Source organism: Dreissena polymorpha, chromosome 2 (assembly GCF_020536995.1).
Source record: "Dreissena polymorpha isolate Duluth1 chromosome 2, UMN_Dpol_1.0, whole genome shotgun sequence".
Classification (NCBI taxonomy): Eukaryota; Metazoa; Mollusca; class Bivalvia; order Myida; family Dreissenidae; genus Dreissena; species Dreissena polymorpha.
Window position 1 is genome coordinate 23,333,657 of NC_068356.1, and position 20,536 is coordinate 23,354,192.

At 37.4% G+C, this 20,536-nt stretch overlaps 1 protein-coding gene across 1 annotated transcript in view; it reads left to right on the forward strand.

Annotated features, from left to right (window-relative positions):
* LOC127866221 (uncharacterized) overlaps window positions 1-20,536 on the forward strand; it is a 194,771-nt gene that overhangs the window by 57,851 nt on the left and 116,384 nt on the right. The window lies entirely within an intron of this gene.

Here is a 20,536-nt window from a genome sequence, read left to right on the forward strand (position 1 = left end):
TTCAGTAGACAAAGCGCACTCCTATTGAGAGTAGGTTAAGTATGTCAGGCAGAACGTTTTATAAAATAGGTGATTTTTTTATGTACTTGATTCAATGTGGCACTTTAGGATTATTTAAGACAAATGTTGACCACTATCTGAAATCAGGCTAAATGAATGGGAGAAACATGTGTTCGTTCTGAAAATTTGTTTTTGTTCTTAAAGCTAACATCTAGTACACATTAATATGAATTTTTATTTTTCGTATCAAACATATTTACATGTCATAACTTCCAAGTCAGGGGATTATAGTGATTTGGTCTTGTCTGTCATTCTGTTGCAATGTAAAGTATAATTGTGAAGTGATGAAATGACACACATATATATTCAACAGAATACAAACTTATATCAAACATGTATTTATTATGTTGTTTTAGTAAGTTAAATTATATTTTAGTCTAAGGTCGTTAAATGGTTAAACAATATGAATCACTGTATTTACGTTGGTCAAAAAGAGATGTACATTATACACCATAAGAATTTCTTAATCTCTAAACAATCGAAAACAATGTTTTGTGAAAAGAATGCTGACCATTTGATAGCAACATATTGGAAAATCGCGCAACTAGTAACTGTAAGTATATGGCTACAAAGTACAAACCGGCATACATGTTTCGTAACAGGCTAGAGCGAACATGAGAGACGTAGTCGCATCTGTTTTAAAATAATTTGTTAGAAAAAAATAGTGAGGCGCGATCGATGACATGAAGACCTTCTGACCACGACTACAAACGTACTCTTAAATGCGTATTCACATGTGAACAATATTACTGTTGTTGTTGCACTACTTCTTATCTAACAAGCAACCAAAATATTATTACACTAAAGAACACTAAAATGCATGCATTTGTATATTACAATACTTTTTTTTCACTTGAAAGACGCATAATTGTCGCATGAAATGTGTGATATCATTGTCAAACCACACATTAGTGTCAGTAGTTAAAATTATACTACGGGAGCGCACATCATGTGTGTCCTCACATGCCTTATTATGAGTGTATTTCTTCACTATCAAAATATAAATCGTATGTTAATATTTGATTTAAACGCAGTTTTCTTTGACACATTTAAACCACACTTGAATAGCCGCGTCATGCAAAAATGGGTCTTATGCGTTTCGTTCAGGGTATCTTAACTCTTTCAGTGCGGGAACCGAATTTTGAAGGCCTTTGCAAACAGTTTGGATCCAGATGAGACGCCACAGAACGTGGCGTCTCATCTGGATCCAAACTGTTTGCTATTCTGATAGTATTCTTTGGAAAAAAATCAAAGAAAAGGCTAATTTTAGAAATTCAGCAGACGACATTTTAGAAGACGACAAATTTCCCAGCATGCAAAGGGATAAACCCAACATGTGCGTTTTTCGCAGTCTGGTCAGAGACGATGCTATTGGCTATAAATTCACTCAATGGGCTATATATAGGATTGGCGCATACGAAATAAAGATCCATTTTTGCATGACGAGGGTCATTAAAAATCTCATTGCGAATTGTAAATGGCACATTTTAGCACAATGCTTTTCGATACAAAAATGAATTTAAAATAGCAAACTTGTAATAATGGCGGCCTATCCAGGCGTTCAGGAACAATTTCCACACGTGCTGACCGAGTACGGCAATTATTGTGGTTGGATAATTAAACGATTTTCCTCTTATCGTGACACTTTACTATTTCGGTAAGCAAAAATGTGTTTATCGATAGTCAATTATATTTTCACCGGACGATTTAGTGAACGAGTACTGACACTGAAATTCTGGTAGATAGATGTTAACGCGTAACTGGGCCACAATTTGTGTCGTTTGAACATACAGTAGTCCGGAATTCCTTACACTGAACAGTGCTACATCATTTGCGCTGAGCACAGACATAGTAATGTGGCCAAAGTTCAGAGGTTTTATCTCGAATCAGCCTATGAAATATTCGAAAATATATATGCGTGTCTGCTGGCGTTATGTACAAGTCATTTAATGTGAAAAGCTGGGTAAACAGCTGTGCCGAAAAAGCGCATTAGTGCTCTATACCTATGTTTAGGTCAGAGTTGTTGACACCGTGTGAACTGCTAGGGTACGAGTAATGCATAAACAATAATGTACGGGTCAAAAGGGCTGTCTTTATGACTACCTCTTTCGTGAGTAAAAAGTATTGCTCGCTTTTTTATTTTCATCAATTATCTTATTGTATGTTTTGAATTTGTATATTGTGTCAAAAATTAAAAGTCGTGTGCAGGGAATTTTCGTCATGAAATCATATTCTTAGTGAGATAGGTATTCGATATTCCCAAAGATTATTAGTCCCAAAGATGTTTTGATAGAACTAGTTAAATTTACCTTAAATTTACCTACGATTTATACGAACACGTATATGTTTGTAGGAGCCAGGCTGTGTATTAATGCCGTCTCAATAGTTCCCTCACTACTTGGAAGAGCATTTATTTGATTGATGCACATAGATCATTTACATTACATGCATACATGCTATGCGTCATTTATTGTTATAATTGTTATAATGTATTGTTGATTAGTCTTAAATAAACTGATAAACTGTTAAACAGTTTACATGAAAACACAATCGAAGTTTGCATGAAGTTGAGGTAAAGCGATACGAGTTATTTGTTGATAAAACACCAACGGTAAATTGAACGCGAAGTGGCCCTCAATTGATTATAGTTGTTTTTCTTTATACTTGCAGCAATGTTACCATTACTTTGGAGTAGAACACAAATCGTTGAAATGATTCAACGTGTACATTTGACTGCTTGCACGGACCACACATTTGTACTCACTTGTGTCGCGTTCTGTGAAAAGGGGCTCAGGCATGTCCGAACGGCCTAATAGTTAGGGACGACACTTTTCGCTTTTATGGAATATTTAGTTTGAAGAAAGTCTCCTTTAAAGAAGAATCCAACTTAGGCGGAAAGTGTCGTTCCTGTTCACCCTATGCGGACTGCTTACGCTAATCTAGGGCGACACTACGTCACGCATAAAACCTTATGCTTACCATAAGCGAACTGCTTACGCTAATCTGGGACGACACTTTATGTACATGTATAAAACCTTCTGTTTACCATATGCGAACTGCTTACGCTAATCTGGGACGACACTCAACGTACACGTGTAAACCCTTCTGTTTACCATATGCGAACTGTTAACGCTAATCTGGGACGACACTTTACGTACGCGCATAAAACCTTATGTTTATCATATGCGAACTGCTTACGCTTATCTGATATGACACTTTAAGTACATGTGTAAAACCTTCTGTTTACCCTATGCGGACTGCTGAGGCTAATCTGGGACGACACTTTACGTACATGTATAAAATCTACTGTTTAACCTTTGCGGGCTCTTTACGTACATGTATAAAACTTTTGTTAAACCTATGCAAACTGCTAACGCTAATCTGGTACGACACTTTACGTACATGTGTAACACCATCTGTTTACCCTTTGCGGACTGCTAACACTAATCTGGTACGACACTTAGCGTACATGTATACAACTTTCTGTTTAGCCTTTGCGGACTGCCAACGCTAATCTGAGACGACACTTAACGTACATGTATACAACCTTCTGTTTACCAAATCGGACTGCTAACGCTAATCTGGTACGACCCTTAACGTACATATATAACACCTTCTGTTTACCGTATGCGGACTGCTAACGCTAATCTGGGACGACACTTTACGTACATGTATACAAACTTCTGTTTACCGTATGCGGACTGCTAACGCTAATCTGGGACGACACTTTACATACATGTATACAATCCAGTTTTTCCAGAACGAGGCTCAATCGGATCCTAAAGGTCACAATATACTAAAAGATTTCCTACACAAATTCAATGTGAAAGCAATAACTTGAACAAAAAATAAAGTCAAACTTTTGCACAAAGACATCCCCATAACCATATATTTTCTTAAAGAGCATTCCAAGCCGCACTGATTTAAATAATAAAAAAGGGGGGTCATACGTTATGCAAGAAAGAACTCGACGCGAATCAGCGGTCACTGTTTTACGGCCATCTATTTACCGGCTTCGTACCAGTTGAGAAGGGTTTCCGCCATCTGTCAAAGTCTCATGTAGTCTCCAACCTTCAAGCAAAAGAGTGAATTTCTGTTAAACATCAATGTTTTCCCTACCTCATGCACACAGAAACATTCTAAAATAAAGCCATGGCAAGTGCCCCTACAAAGAATTGTGTCTTCTTACAAATGATGTTCATGTTTTTAAAGAGTATAGCATTGCATTCCAAAATATTTTAGTATATTGTAACCTAAACGTCTACACCGCCATTGATACGGGAAGCGACTCTGCAAATAAAAAACGATCACAACGTAGTGGTCAGCAGCTAAATTCCGCACAAATACAATCAGTTGGAAATGACAAATGAATCCCTGTGGAATCCATTTGGACAATAGAAATCGGATCCCCGGGAATATCGCTGAAGTCTCTGTTCCGTTTAGACCCTGACGAATACCGCTACGTCCTGATAGTCAACACCTCCGTCGCACTCTAGGCTAATGTTTCAGGCTTTAATTTTAAAACCGAAAGCATCTCTGATAAGAATATTGATTGTCCAAATTATTTATGCGCCACGTAAAAATCATATCATTTATAGCTTATTTTATGTCATAATCTACCCCGCTGTTGTGTGGCAATAGCGCACTGAGTGTGGCTAATCAGGGACGACACTTTCCGTCTAAACTGGATTATCGCTAAGAAGAGACTTCATTTAAACGAAAATTACAATAAAAGCAGAAAGTGTCTTCTCTGATTAGCGTGTGTAGCACATGCTAATATTGGACGACAATGTATGCACATACATTAAGACCCATTTTCCAAGAGCGCGGCTGCTTGTTGTTAGTTATGAGCGTTAGCTCACACTAATGTAGAGACGCAGTTTTGCAAGCCAGTTTGATTTTAACTACGCTAGGAACGATAACTGGAAGTCAGTATGTTGTTTGCTAAGCTATGAACGATAACCTCTGCCTGTCTTCACTACCTGCAGTAAAATTATGCAGACGACGAATGTTAGAAGCGTCTGCTCTACTACTTCAGTGTGTATTTAATCAATAGTGTTTAACAGCTTGTAAGTCGACCTTGGCCAGTCTAGTATTTATCATTGAAATCTGTACATATTGGCTGCGTTCAGGGAAAACGGGGCATAATGCATGTCAAAATAATAATATTAGCCTGTGTACACTGATTAGCCTGTGCAATGCGCACAAGCTAATCAAGGACGACTCTTTCTGATTTTATGGTGTTTTTCGTTTAAAGACAGTCTCTGGTACTGGAATGAAAATTAATGCATATGCATTAAGTCCTGTTTTCCCAAAAGGATGCTTAAATTACCTTTTTATTAATGATTAGAAAAAAAACACATCTCGACCTGTGCTTTAAGACACACTCTTTATAAATGTGAATGGGTTGTGTTCATTTCAAACTTGCGATATAAATAGCTATAGCATAATTTTGAAAACTGAGTTGCGTCTAAGATTATACAACAGCGAACAAATTCAGTGCCTTCGTCGCTTTGGTTTTAAATAATGTAGTCGGCTTCTCTGCTGGCGTTATTGCGACGAAAGGAAACTGTCTATCACTCGGAATGCGAATCTTAGCCGGCCGATACATTCCCGCTTCTTGTGGTGTTCCGAAAAGAATAATGAAGCGCTGGATTATTCAAATATCTGTCAATGACAAATGTCTTATCAAAATTAACAAGTAACTAGCCAGTTGTGATATTACTAAAATGTGTATCTTGTTTATTAATATCCATGACATTTATTGAAAGCGCAAGCATATATCAGAACTTGTCTTTGAGGCAATTTTTTTCTGAAATGTATATATGCTTAAGGTGGAAAACATTATTACTAGTACGCTAGACAATGAATTTGATACTTTACAATGTTTCATAATATATTACATATTTACGATTTGTTAACAATCGTTTAACGTAATGAGAAGGCTTGTTTGATTCATTACTAAAATGTTAAAGCTGCTCTAAAAGGTTGTGTCCGTTATTTTAACGCTTTGAAGAGTTATGTACATGACACGTAACTAAATTTGTTATTCTTCAGTGTTTGTAATAATTTAAATCTGATGATTTTAAATAGTAGCATTTCCCCATGTGTCAATCTCATAAATTCAAACGGTTATGTTAATTCGAATGTCAAATCATAATTGTTACTTTGCGATTCAATGTGTTAATGTTGCTTTAAGTAATATTAATGAGCCGTTCACAAATGTTCTAAAGCTTAAAACTCAGTGCAACATTTCTGGCAGATGAGAGAATGTAAATCGTCTAGCTGCTGTAGAATTGCATGCCATAACGCACACATGCATTATATAATATTGCAAACTACATGTATATGTTATAATTCAAAGTTTCTTGATAGTCATATTTGTTCATCTAGATTCCCTGTATCGGTCATATATCTTGTGAATGCAGAATGCCGGATTGCTTATTAATTTTGAAACCTGAAATGGAATATATCAAAGTAATAAAGTAATAAAATATGTTGTGTGGCTTTAAATCTATGAGACGTAAGTTCTCAATATAATGCAACATCCATTAGATATATATGAGAAATGAAACTCCAGTATCATAATGAGTATATAGTTGTGCGATATTCATTTATTTAATGCAAATGACATATTCATATGATCCTCACTATTGCAAAAAGGGGATTACAGGCTAATCAGGGACGACACTCTCCTTTAATATGGAATTGTTCGATATAAAGGAAGTCTCTTCTAAACCAAAATCAAGACTCAGTGGTAAGTTCCGTCCTAATGTGTGGGCGGCTAATATGGACATCACTTTACACACGTGCATTAAGCCCCGTTATTACAAACGGGTTGCTTATTTACAAGTAGAGGAAATGCATACAATACATTAAACATAAACGAATGAATACAGCGGATGTGACTGCTTTTGAAAAATCACTACATACATTTGTGGTTTAAAACGATTGAGGAATTCACCCCATACTTTGCCCAGAATTATCACAAAACGCAAACGCGTAAACAAAAATCAACCTGATTATATATCAATTAGTTTTATTCCGCATGAAATGTTATACGTTCGGTCTGGACATGTCTCAGTAGATTAACTTGGAACTTAAAATATGCTATGCCCATGAAGTGTAGAAATGCAAAACACACACATCTTTATTGATATGGCTGGAAAGTGAGCGTCACTTAAAAAAAATTAAACAAACGAAATAAAGGGTATAAACGGCGGAAAAAACATGTCTCGGCATGGACGTCGCCATTTTGATTATAACGTGATATAACGCATCCACTTCACATTTCATGACAGTCAAGTAAATTGAAAACGACAATCATATATTAACTGTGCAATGATTCATTTATATTAAATTAATGTATTAATTATATTCATGTCCTTTAAATAAATAAAAAACATCAAAAGCGTCGACTAAAGTTTAAAATAACGTGTGCTTTTGTTGAAGATTTTCCTGATTAATTAATCATTAAACGCCTGCACAAATTGAGTTGTTAAGTAATTAAAAAAATACGTATAATATATGAACACACTGTGAATGATACATTTTGCAATGTAAGTCGCTTATTTATTGTATAATAAACAGGCTGCCTTCGGATAAAGAATACTCGGTAGTACTCAGCGTCGACTCTTTGTTCACTTCCGATGACTGGATGCAGACGATTCGGGCCACCAAAACATACAATAAAGTATTGTAGCGCTACATCACCAAAAATAGCTGTCTTATAAAAACAGATAAAAGGGCTTTATAACTAAGCGCTTAACTAAATGGTTATTATTTAACTTTCATTTATAAGAGTCATTATGAAAATGCCTTTTGATAAAACTACATCCGTACACGCGTTCTTACTATCACTCATATCTATATTGTTTAAAGAGACTGGATACATAGGCGAACCCTACCCGGCGAACGACATCGCGATACTGCGACTGGAACACCCGACCTTCCTCTCCAACTACAACTGCCCGGTGTGCCTTTTCATTGCCGCTACTTCCGGTTAGCGGCGTTGCGCATGTGACGTCAGTGTCGACCGTTTATGATGCTTACGTTGATGCCGAATGTTACGTTACTTGGCACGGAGCGACCGAAGACATCCTTGATAGTGAGATCGTAAAATGGTTTCATTTAAGAATGGCGTAACGTAATTATCGTTGAGGAAAAACCATACATTTTAAACAACAGCGTTATTATCGCCAAAATAGAACTCTTTATGATGCTTATTATCATTATAATCATCAACAGCACTATGAATACCATGATTATAATAATCATCGTCATCATCATCATCATCATCATCATCATCATCATCATCATCATCATCATCATCATCATCATCATCATCATCATCATCATCATCATCATCATCATCATCATCATAATCATCATCATCATCAGTAGCAGCAGCTGCAGCAGCAGAAGCATCATCATCATCATCATCATCATCTTCATTATTTTCATCATTTTCATCATCCTCATCCTCATCATCATCATCATCATCATCATCATCATTATCATCATCATCATCATCATCATCACCTTCATCATAACGTTCTCAGTTTGAAACGGATACACTTGTTTGAAATATGCGCGTTATTTTCTTCTGCGAAACGGCTTGATAACTGTTCACGTTTGGATGATTCACAATACATGTATTATGCCATTTGGAATGAACTAATTTAAGTCATTCAAACTAAACAGCTGAAACCATAAAAAATGTATATATAAAGAGGCGACAGGTCATGTAAACTTATCATATTTACAGTTCCATTAAAGTAACACTTACTTGTATGATTATGATGAATGTATGTGAGCCTTGCCCTGTGAAAACGAGGATTAATGTGTTTGCGCACACTGTCCGCACCGGCTAATCAGGGAAGACACTTTTCACTTTAATGGAATATGTTTTTAAATAAGTCTTTTCCCAACGAAAATCCAGTCTAGATGGATTAATATGCGGACTGCCCAGGCTAATCTGGGACGACACTTTTCATGTATCCCTGTTTTCCCAGAGCGAGGCTCATTTTTATTAAGGCAACTCCATCAATCTACATTAATGTACATTTAGGGGTGTTAAGAAAATGTTCGCATAAGAGGCGCGCCGGCGGTGTTAACCATTCTGTCTTGTAAAACTTTATTCTATAACTTCATTCTAAAATTATTTTCCAATTTCATCGAAACCGTGTTAAAATTGTGCGAGATATTATAATAACACAAATCTTTTTCAGACCCGTTTTCGTTCATGGCGCCCGCGTGGCAACTTCATCTGAAACGCGTGCTTCGCGTGCTAACCAAAATCTGCCGAATCACGTGGCTTCAAGAGAACGGCTACTACAATTTCCGCAGTGAAGTCATCTGCATCGCCAGTGAGGGACCGGGAGCGCCCACGTGCTTCGAAAGTACGACTGAGAACTGGAGCTTGTGGTTTATCAATCCCTAAGGCTTTTCCGTTTAAGGTCTGTAAGTGAAACGGAGGTCAGAAATAGCTTCAAATGTAAAAAGGGGCTAGTGTTTATTTGACGCATTTTTTGCGAGGCTTTATCGTGTAAGCTTCGCATGTGAAAATTGTGAAAATGGGAAAGTATTTGCTTCATGATTGAGACTGCCGATCTTGTATATTACAATTTGTTTAACGTGGTTGTAACAACGTTCGATATCCTGGCGCGTTTCAAATGCGGTTGTTAGGTGTGTGTGTGGGGGGGGGGGAGGGGTTTTCGTCATTATTAGTGAGACTGCTCATTTCCAACTTACAATTTCTATAACATGAATGAAAACCGTTCTACAGTGTAACGACATCCTGGTGTGATGACACACTCTCGTAAAGAATCAGATCAAAATGGACGACATTTTAAGTTTATCAAAAATAAGATCATGAAAAACTAATTGTATGCATGCGGACCAATGAAAACAGGCTATTTAATAATTATCAGAATCTGAACGCAAATGTCACCAAACATTGCAAAATACGATTGTGATTTCGACATAGTATCTCGGCTGTAGACTATGAGTTTGTTATTTTTACGGAAAAAAATATTGTTGTTGTTTCTATTATTGTTGTTTAAATGAAAACATGCTAAACCAAACTGTCTGACCTAAACGGGGTGATTCTGGCGGTCCGCTGTTGTGTCGGCTGGGGACTGGAAGTTGGGAGCTACAGAAATAATCCGTTTCGGTTTCGGAAACTGCCTGCACGATGTTGTCCCTTGCGTCACTGCTTCCGTGCAAGCTTATTACGGCTGGATAGCCGACGTCACCGGTGAGCTCAACATTATTGCCTAACTAGTTTATTAGCCGGCATTTAACGAATGAAAAGCAAAGTGATTTAGACACGCGGACTATGATGGCAATTTTGCCATTAGCTGAGGATGTTTGTTGATTGTTTTACATTACAGATGTGGTTTAAAACGTGTCAACTGATGCAACATACACTGAAAAATAACATTTTAACATACGGAATCCTGGACCCTTTTACTATTTACCAGCATGTTTTAAAATTCGAATGAATGTTTCATGTATTAATATAACAAAGGAAAGAATTTTTACTTGGTACAAGTATGCTTCATGTTCTTGCTTCATATTCAACAAATGAAACCGAGCTTGGATAAAATATACTTTATACTTGTATTAAATTAGTCTATTAACGTCAGATCCGCTTATCAGGGATGACACTTTCCCCTAATACATGGTCTTCGTTTAAAAAAGACTTCTTTCGGACGAAAAGAACATTAAAAACGGAAAGTGTTGCTTCTTACGACACTTTACAAACATGCATTTTACCCCGTGTTCCCAGACCACTATACAAACATGCATCAAACCCCCTTGTTTCCAGAACACTTAACGAACATTCATTAAACCCCGTGTTACCAGAACACTTTACGAACTTGCAGTAAACCCCGAGTTCCCAGAACACTTTACGAACATGCCTTAAACCCCGTGTTCCCAGACCACTTTACGAACATGCATTATACCCCGTGTTCCCAGACCACTCTACGAACATGCATTATACCCCGTGTTCCCAGACCACTATACAAACATGCATCAAACCCCCTTGTTTCCAGAACACTTAACGAACATGCAGTAAACCCCGTGTACCCAGAACACTTTACGAACATGCAGTAAACCCCGTGTTCCAAGAACACTTAACGAGCATGCCTTAAACCCCGTGTTCCCAGACCACTTTACGAACATGCATTATACCCCGTGTTTCCAGAACACTTAACGAACATGCAGTAAACCCCGAGTTCCCAGAACACTTAACGAACATGCGTTAAACCCCGTGTTGCCAGAACACTTTACGAACATGCATTATACCCCGTGTTCCCAGAACACTTTACGGACATGCATTAAACCCCGTGTTCCAAAAACACTTAATGAGCATGCCTTAAACCCCGTGTTGCCAGAACACTTTACGAACATGCATTATACCCCGTGTTCCCAGAACACTTAACGAACATGCATTAAACCCCGTGTTCCCAGACCACTCTACGAACATGCAGTAAACCCCGTGTTACCAGACCACTTTACGAACATGCATTAAATCCTGTGTTCCCAGAACACTTTACGAACATTCAGTAAACCCCGTGTTCCCAGAACACTTTACGAACGGCATTAAATCCTGTGTTCTCAGAACACTTTACGAACATTCAGTAAACCCCGTGTTCCTAGAACACATTACGAACATGTATTAAACCCCATGTTCCCAGAACACTTTACGAGTATGCATTAAATCCTGTGTTCCCAGACCACTTTACGAACATGTATTAAATCCTGTGTTCTCAGAGCGAGGCTTACTTTTTACAGAATCAGCATCATCAATAATAGTCGTGATTTCATTTAGATATCAGCATCATCAATAATAGTCGTGATTTCATTTAGATATCAGCATCATCAATAATAGTCGTGATATCATTTAGATATCAGCATCATCAATAATAGTCGTGATTTCATTTAGATATTAGCATCATCAAAGATAGTCGTGATTTCATTTAGATATCAGCATCCTCAATAACAGTCGTGATTTCATTTAGATATCAGCATCATCAATAATAGTCGTGATTTCATTTAGATACCGGGATATCATCAGTAATAGTCGTGATATCATTTAGGTATCGGGATAAAACAAATTTTTTTCGTTACAGTATTTTATTAACTAGATGGACACTCAACGTACATGACTTAAAGTGTAAATATTGGAGTTAAATATGACATACGACACACATGGGAATAATAAACATGACTTCATATAAAATACACATTAAAAATGACTGTACGCGACGTAAAAAGTACTTTTGTATATGAAATGTGCTTTAAAAGGGGAATTTAAGTATACATATTTTAATCGGCTGTTTGTTTTTTCTACACTTTTGTTAAATGAGATGTTTCTCTATCGTGCAGAGCGTTAAAGCAAATTAAATAAAAAATCAAATCTTTACGGATATATTTAAACGAGAGTTTTACAAACTGAAACTGATCAAATGAGCGTCGCTTTGGGAAAACGGGGTTTAATGCATGTGTGAACAGTGTCGTCCCAAATAAGCCTGCACAGTTCTCCCATGCTAATTAGGGGCTTCAATTTCGCCTTAACTGGATTTTCGCTCAGAAGAGACTTCCTTTGAACAAACGATAAAAGCGGACAGTATCCACCCTGATTAGTGCAATTTTAACAGGTTAATCTAGGACGATATGTGTCAAGCATGCATTAAGCACCGTTTTCCCAGAGCGAGGCTCTGATGTGTACGTTCTTACCTCAGAAGGACGGCATTTTTAAACTTCATTTCAATTAAGCACGACTTTAGGAATATCCTCAGAACACTCGTACATTTCACCAACGAGCTAATACTATAGAATCATTGATATACGGCGGTATAAAACTCGTGAATGAAAAACTTACAAATTTGTGGACTCGTAAATTCATTTAACTGTGCCCACCCCCCCCCACCCCCCCATACAAAACAAACAATAAAACCTAACAAGAGCTAATTGTTCGTTGTGGTCTTCAATTTGAGAATCGGTTAACGAAATTAATGAAAATTCATGACACAGAATAATCACGATGTCACAAGAGCAATCACGATGTAGAACGAGAAATCACGATTTCACGCGAGTAATCACGATGTCGCATAAGTAATCACGGTGTCACACGAGTAATCCCGATGTCACACGAGTTATCACGATGTCACAGAATAATGACGAGTGTACTGAACCTATGCATCCTGCGTATGTGTAGTAAGATAAATACTAAGGCACTCATTTAATAATAGTTCAAACAACAAAATCATAATGAACATTCTACATTAAATAGTAAATGATCACAAATCATATACAGTATTATTCTTGAAATATCCCCGAACAAACTAACGCACGCGAAGAACAACGTTTAAGGTGTTGTTAAACGAGCTTATGATAAAAACACAACAGCCCGCGCTTGCAGGCGCCTACACCTATAAAATTGTGTCATGTCCGGTGCAACGGCCGCTTAACGCTGCCAAACTTTGTACATCATCTGCATCCTCTTCGCACGTGTAGGAGTCGTAGATCGGCACGCAGTTCCCGTAACTGTCACTAAGAAGGAAAGTTCCGCCGCCGGAAAGCCCGATGCAAAACAGCGGTGCGTTTGAGCAGTATTTTGTATCGTGCGCGGATCAGGAGTCTCGTTAGAAGCCGCAGATCTGCCCAAGCTTGAAGCAGTTTTTGTTATGGAAGTCGCGCTCAGCAATAGCCGGTTCCGATTTTTGGCCTTGTGCTTGTGACCGTTCATTTTCCATGCCGACTCGTTTTGAATACAGTTCCGCGATCGCCCGACTTTCATTGCGCTGTTGTCTATTTTTCACGACGTCTCGGAGGTTGATCAACTTCTCGAGGGTTTCCACGAGACGTTTATTGGTGTCGCCACTGGCCATACTGTTCTCAATTATTCGATTCGCTGCATTGAGAGCATCGTATCCGGTCCACTGCCGCCGCCGGAAATGGCGCCGGAGAAGGCTATAGTCATTCTGTCGGCATCAAGGGAACCTCCTTCTCGCAGCGAACTGGAAAACAAATTTCCAGGTTCCTTTGCTTATTCTTGTGTTTTTGAATGAAATGGAAAAATGTGTTTGAATATGCGTATGTATGTATTAGTTAAAAATATTCATTTTAGCTCGATTGCATAGAAAGCATAAGGCTTAATTGAAACGCTCTCAAGTCCGCTTCCAGGGACTAGAACCAATATTTGGTGTTTATTGGGGAAATCTAAAGAACGATCCCACAGTAGGTCTAGAACCCGTGACCTCCCGATCGCGGACACAGTCTTCACTTCGCCACTGCGACCTGCATGCATATATTTTTGTTTCGTGTTATAGCTTACACATATGTCTTATACGCTGCGAATCCAACAAACCGTCTTAATGATATTTATTAAATTTCTAGGACAAAATCGCACATTAAATGTTGAATAACTTACCAAGGCAGTTTTACTTTTAATTAGTGTTGATAATTAAAGACACGAGTGACAATGAATATACTATACCTTGTCAGTGACTTCAGGAAAGATTTCACGCTTTCTTCGGAGTCTTTATTCGCTGACACGTGATCTTAAATGGAATCAATAATTAAGCCTCGTTGTGTGACAACTATACTTAATGCATGTGCGAAATGCCTCATGCAAGATCAGCCTGTGTAGTCCGCACAGTCTCATCAGACACGACACATAACATCATGACTGGATTTTCGTTTAGGAGAGACTTCCTTTAAACGAAAACTACGTAGAAACAAAACGTGTCGTCCCTGATTAACCTGCGCGGACAATACACGCTTATTTTGTGCGACCCCCTTACGAAAATGCATTAAGCCCCGTTTTCCAAGAACGCAGCTCAATTTCATTACACGCATAGAAGATATCAGGCAAATACTGTTGACTTCAAAACTCTATACAATCTAATAAAATCATCGCATGTAATAATGCATTTTTATTTTTCTTTGTTTAATCTTAAATGTCATTTAGAGTAACAAGTTGCTTTTGAGTTTCAGAACAAAAGTGTTAGTTGTTTATTGTGTGCTTAAAGTTCTTTAACATGTTATTGAGCTATTCGAATGATGTCATACAGATTTGACAATAAATTTGGCAAACTGCAAAATGATTTTTATTAATAAAAAAAATGGTAAAACTTTTCATGGATAAAAAAACAACTACAAACTAACAAGTACATTTCGCTTCAATGCAAATCTATCAATTAAATTATCAGTCTGTAAGAAGGTCCCTATGTACAGGCAACACAGTTTTGTGTACGTTCTATATGTTTGATGATGGCATACTGCATAAATCATTTTTTATAATTGACAAAATTTTAATATTGTCTACATAATTGTTTTAAAAATAAATGTCTATGTCAATAAAAATAAAAACTTGCTTAATAAGTAAATTAAAACTTTTCTTTTAATTTACAAAAAATAAATCTACATTCTCGACCCATCGGTATATTCGAGAGGTCTGCATACACTGTTTCAACTTGAAATGAACATCTTTTGAAATTACAATAAAACCTTACCTCCGAATAACACTAACGTTATTATCAACACAGAACACGTGCATATTGGAATTACTGATACTCAGACATTTATATTTAGTTTGATAAAAAAAATCTCTTTACTCAATATCTCTTTTGAACTTTTTGTTTTTATAGTATGAGCTAAATTTAAATCAAAATTCGCCCTAATATATTTAACTTTATCGTGTGTGCTTGTTCACGCGCTAAAATGATAATACTTAAGTATATAACCGAAAGGCAAAATGTATAATAATTTGCAAATATTATCAATTGTAATATTTTCGTCACCGTTAAACAGACGAATATCATTTTGCGGAATGTAAGTATTCATTAAAAAAAATTCAATGTACGTATGACGGTCAAAATATGCGTGACATGAAAAAAGCAGCGAGTCTGAAAATTGTTAAATTGTCTCATAAATTTGTTTTATTAAGTTTCTTAACTATACTAGCCCATGTGTGAGCGTCCCCCCCCCCAAAGTACTATCCCATGTGGGAGCGTTCCCCCAAAACACCCCATGTGAGAGCGTTTCCCCAAAACACCCCATATGGGGGCGTTCCCCCCAAACACCCCGTGTGGGGGCGTTCCCCCCAAACACCCCGTGTGGGAGCGTTCCTCCCAAACACCCCGTGTGGGAGCGTTCCCCCTAAACACCCCATGTGGGAGCGTTCCCCCTAAACACCCCATGTGGGAGCGTCCCCCCCCAAACACCCCGTGTGGGAGCCTTCCCCCCAAACACCCCACGTGGGAGCGTTCCCCCCCCCCAAACACCCCACGTGGGCGCGTTCCCCCCCCCCCCAAACACCCCGTGTGGGAGCGTTCCCCCAAAACACCCCGTGTGGGAGCGTTCCCCCCCCCAAACAACCCGTGTGGGAGCCTTCCCCCAAAACACCCCACGTGGGAGCGTTCCCCCCCCAAACACCCCGTGTGGGAGCGTTCCCCCCAAACACCCCGTGTGGGAGCGTTCCCCCCAACACCAAGTACTAGCTCTTGGCCAAGGAAAACGAACTCGAGAGCGTTTCAAACATGTAGAAAGCATTTTAAATGCAAGCGAGCTAAAATACATAGGTTTAAACTAAGTAATAATTTCTAAACAAGCACATTTTCTTGCATTTTTAAAGTAATGTTTTCTTAATGTGATAACTTTTTTCTTTTTATTAACTTCAAACACTAGAAACGGTGCTTCATTTAATACATGCATGTGCTTTATATTGAACACTGTTTCAGTATGAACTGCACCCCTATGTTTCTATCAATGCAGCCAGTAAACATTCATCAGATCCGACATGAACCAAAATTAAACGTTTACACTAAAATAGAACACCTCGGGCCAAGCAATATGATTAACCTTACTAAGGCTTGCAGAAAAGACGTCATACATAAAGATGTACCGTCTTGTCGACTGTTAGCAACTACACGATCGCGTCAGGTCGTAATTACATGTATTTCAGCGACCACTAACTATATATAATATCAACGTCGAAGGAATATAGTTTTCATTTGTGTGTTTTTTTTTAATTCAAAATATTGAAATATGCGTGATAGTAATAAAGTTGTTGACTTGTTTTAGGTTGAAATACTAGTCCGCACAGCCTTATCAGGCACGACACTTTCCGCTTTTATGATTTGTGCCGTATAAAGGAAGTATCTTTTAAATGAAACTCCAGTTTTGTCCGAAATAGAAGCCCAAGATAACCCAGTGAGGACTTCCCATGCTCATCAGGTACGACACATTTCGCACATGCATTTAAACCCTTTTTCCTATAGCGCGGCTCGATTCATTTTAACAGCCTTTACTTTTGCTTAAACACGGAGCAAACATTTCAAAATTACTTAAAATACAGACCACCAAGGTAACTGCAAAAGACTTACGTGACACTGGTTCGACTACAAGCGCTATACGCTGGTTTGAAATGTATTATGTACATGTATACATAATGGCATAAAAAATAACTTCACATAAGACTATATTAAAATTATTAAATAACTCACACCACCACAGACGTCCGTTGATTGTTAAATATCAGCTACAATCCCTGTTAAACTTGTGTCAAAGGTTGCAATTGTTATGTGAGAAAAGTAAGATTATCACTGAATAACGCGGACAAAACTAAAACGGATTGTAGTTATTGTTATTTGAACCTTCAATGAATCGTTCGCTTACCTAACGTTACCAAACTTGCCGGATGTGAATTCATAATCACCGCATGTCACCGTGTAAAAATAAAGATTAACATGCACTCCGTTGAAATGAGTATAATAAATTCATATATGATGCTCCGAAATCTTATATAAATCCTAATTAAAGTCACATATAGGCAACGTGTTTCAAGGGATGACTTAATCGGTTGAATGTTGTGTTTGAAATATCAGAGTCTCTGTTTCTGAGCTAAATGCACGTGCGTATATTATGTTCCCCGATCAACAGTCCGCTGAGGCTGTTCAGGACGACACCATCCGCTTTTATGGTATTTTTTCGTTTAAAGGAAGTCTAAGAGAAAGACTTGTTTAAGCCGAATGTATTTTTATGTTTGTGATGTTCAATATTTGTTAAGACAAAATAAAACATTTCAACAAACTATATATATATATATATATATATGTCCGAAGACGTTCGTAAGTATGACCTGCACCATAACTCTGTCACCCCCCCCCCCTTGTTTGACCAGTATATTTTCGCTTGTCTTTATGCCGGTTAGCTGTTGTGTTGAGACAATTGATTTCCGTGTTTGCGGTTAACGCGGGTTTTCATATACATGTTAAGATATATATACTCCCGAAACGATAGCGTGCTATTATTCAAACTGATGCTACACATTAGATTAACGTTAATTGTATCAATAATGTGTAGGTTATGATATGTCATATGATATTTCGTTTCGATAATACCATCTACGACAATGTCCGTCAAAATACCGAGATAAACCGATTGGTAACGAACGAAGTCGACATGAACCGATATTTGCCGATTCTATGATTCTACCTTTATGGGGCCTTTTCACAGATTTTGGCTTTTTTTTTAACTTATTCATTAAATGCTTTATATCGATAAATGTAAACATTGGATCGTAAAAGCTCCAGTAAAAAATCAAGAATAAAATTTAAAAAAGGAAAAGAACATTACCCGGACCAGGATTCGAACCAGTGACCCCTGGAGTCCTGCCAGAGTCCTGAAGTAAAAACGCTTTAGCCTACTGAGCTATTCCGCCGTGTACACATTCTGAACGTATTTTATACCTTATATAAGCAATCTTCGTAGTTTCACAAAATTTAATGACAAAAACAGAACTCTCCAAATTATTCAATCGTTTCGCGTTGCAACGCTTTATAATTTTTAGGTTTTAAAATCGTCAAAAGATGCATATAATGGCTCTATTAGACCATGGTAAATGTTCAGTAGTACTGTTTCCTCACAAATATCATAACTAAAACGAAAATTTGCGAATCTGAAACAACTTTTTTCAATTTTGTCAATTTACCAAAGCGTGAAAAGATCCCTTTAACGTAATACTGCTTTAAATAATTAAGTAGGCAAATTCGTTGACATGCGTTTTTAATGTTATATTGTATTCATACTCTTTCTTATACGTTGCACAAATACAACAATAACGTTCTCACAAGATAAGGTAAACGGTTCGAGGACTAAACTCGGAAAAAGTCTTTAGTTAATGATGTTTATCACGCATAATTATACCCATTGAAATCACAGGAGGGAAGCCCATAGTATTAATTTTTTTCCATAAATATGCTATAAAAGAAACAAGGAGTGCAACTTCATTTGCCGAAAAACAATATATATGAAAAAAAATAATAATATGGGCTTACCTCCTGTGATTGAAATGTACATAATTTTACGTAAATTACAACTTGTATTATTTCGACAAATATTAAAAAGGAAATTGTGTTCTTTGGTAGGGTTGAAAAACTAATACAGGTAATTCAGTGAAATCCTGTTGCAAAATGAACGTTTCTGTAAATGTGATTATTAGACTTACAAATGTATAACGACCATGGTTTCTCCAAATGATTTGCAATAAAAGATTTAGTAACAAGTCGACGCTAACTAGAATATCTCGTGTTTTATTATATTACCGGGAGGTTTCGAATTGCCTGTGAATACCCACCTAAGGACTTTTCGCATTTCGCTTGGCGATTCTTAAAAATTGAATCAGAACCACTCGCAGAAGTTCCCCTAACCGACCCTCTTCAGACCCGCCCATCGACCACAAGCATTCGGCTCGGCTTCTTCCGAGAAGTCTCCAAGAAGATCGTCTGTGATTGTTACTTTCTCCGGTCGCGACGTGCACGCTTCAGCTTTTTGACCGAGAAACGACTTGTAAATCGTTCATACGTCTTGTCTACGCCTCTTATGGGTTTTGAAGTACAGCACCGCAGGACCGCTGTGCTAAAACCTTCTGAGAAAAAACCTGAGGCATGTATACTACAAATCATTGGTGCCAAATTAAAATTTCACACGCATTGAAAGTGACTTGTTCCCAGTTAGGCATAATACATATAAACATTAAAAATGTCATCAATTAAAAAATAATATAGATTCTATGTAGATAACCAAGCAAAATAACACCCTTGACTAGACAAACATTAAACAGATATTGATGAACATCATACAAAATAAAATAAAAATGTAAACCGTTTGTAGCGCTTTTCATCGATAATTGAGCAAAAACGTGTATTACCAACGTAGGGTTTGAACAATGCTGTAAATGTTAAAAACGTTCTTGGTGTAATGGCTTCGAGTTAGCTCAAAGCAAAGACCTATAGAATCTATATATAGGTCTTTGCTCAAAGGTACCAGCTTCTATCCGCAGAACATGGTAATTTTTATTATATATGTTTCAAGCGGTTCCAAATAGTCCAGTTTTGTATGTAGAATATGTTAATGCTATTTTTTAAACTAAAATATGTTAACAAGTCACTTTCAAAGGGTT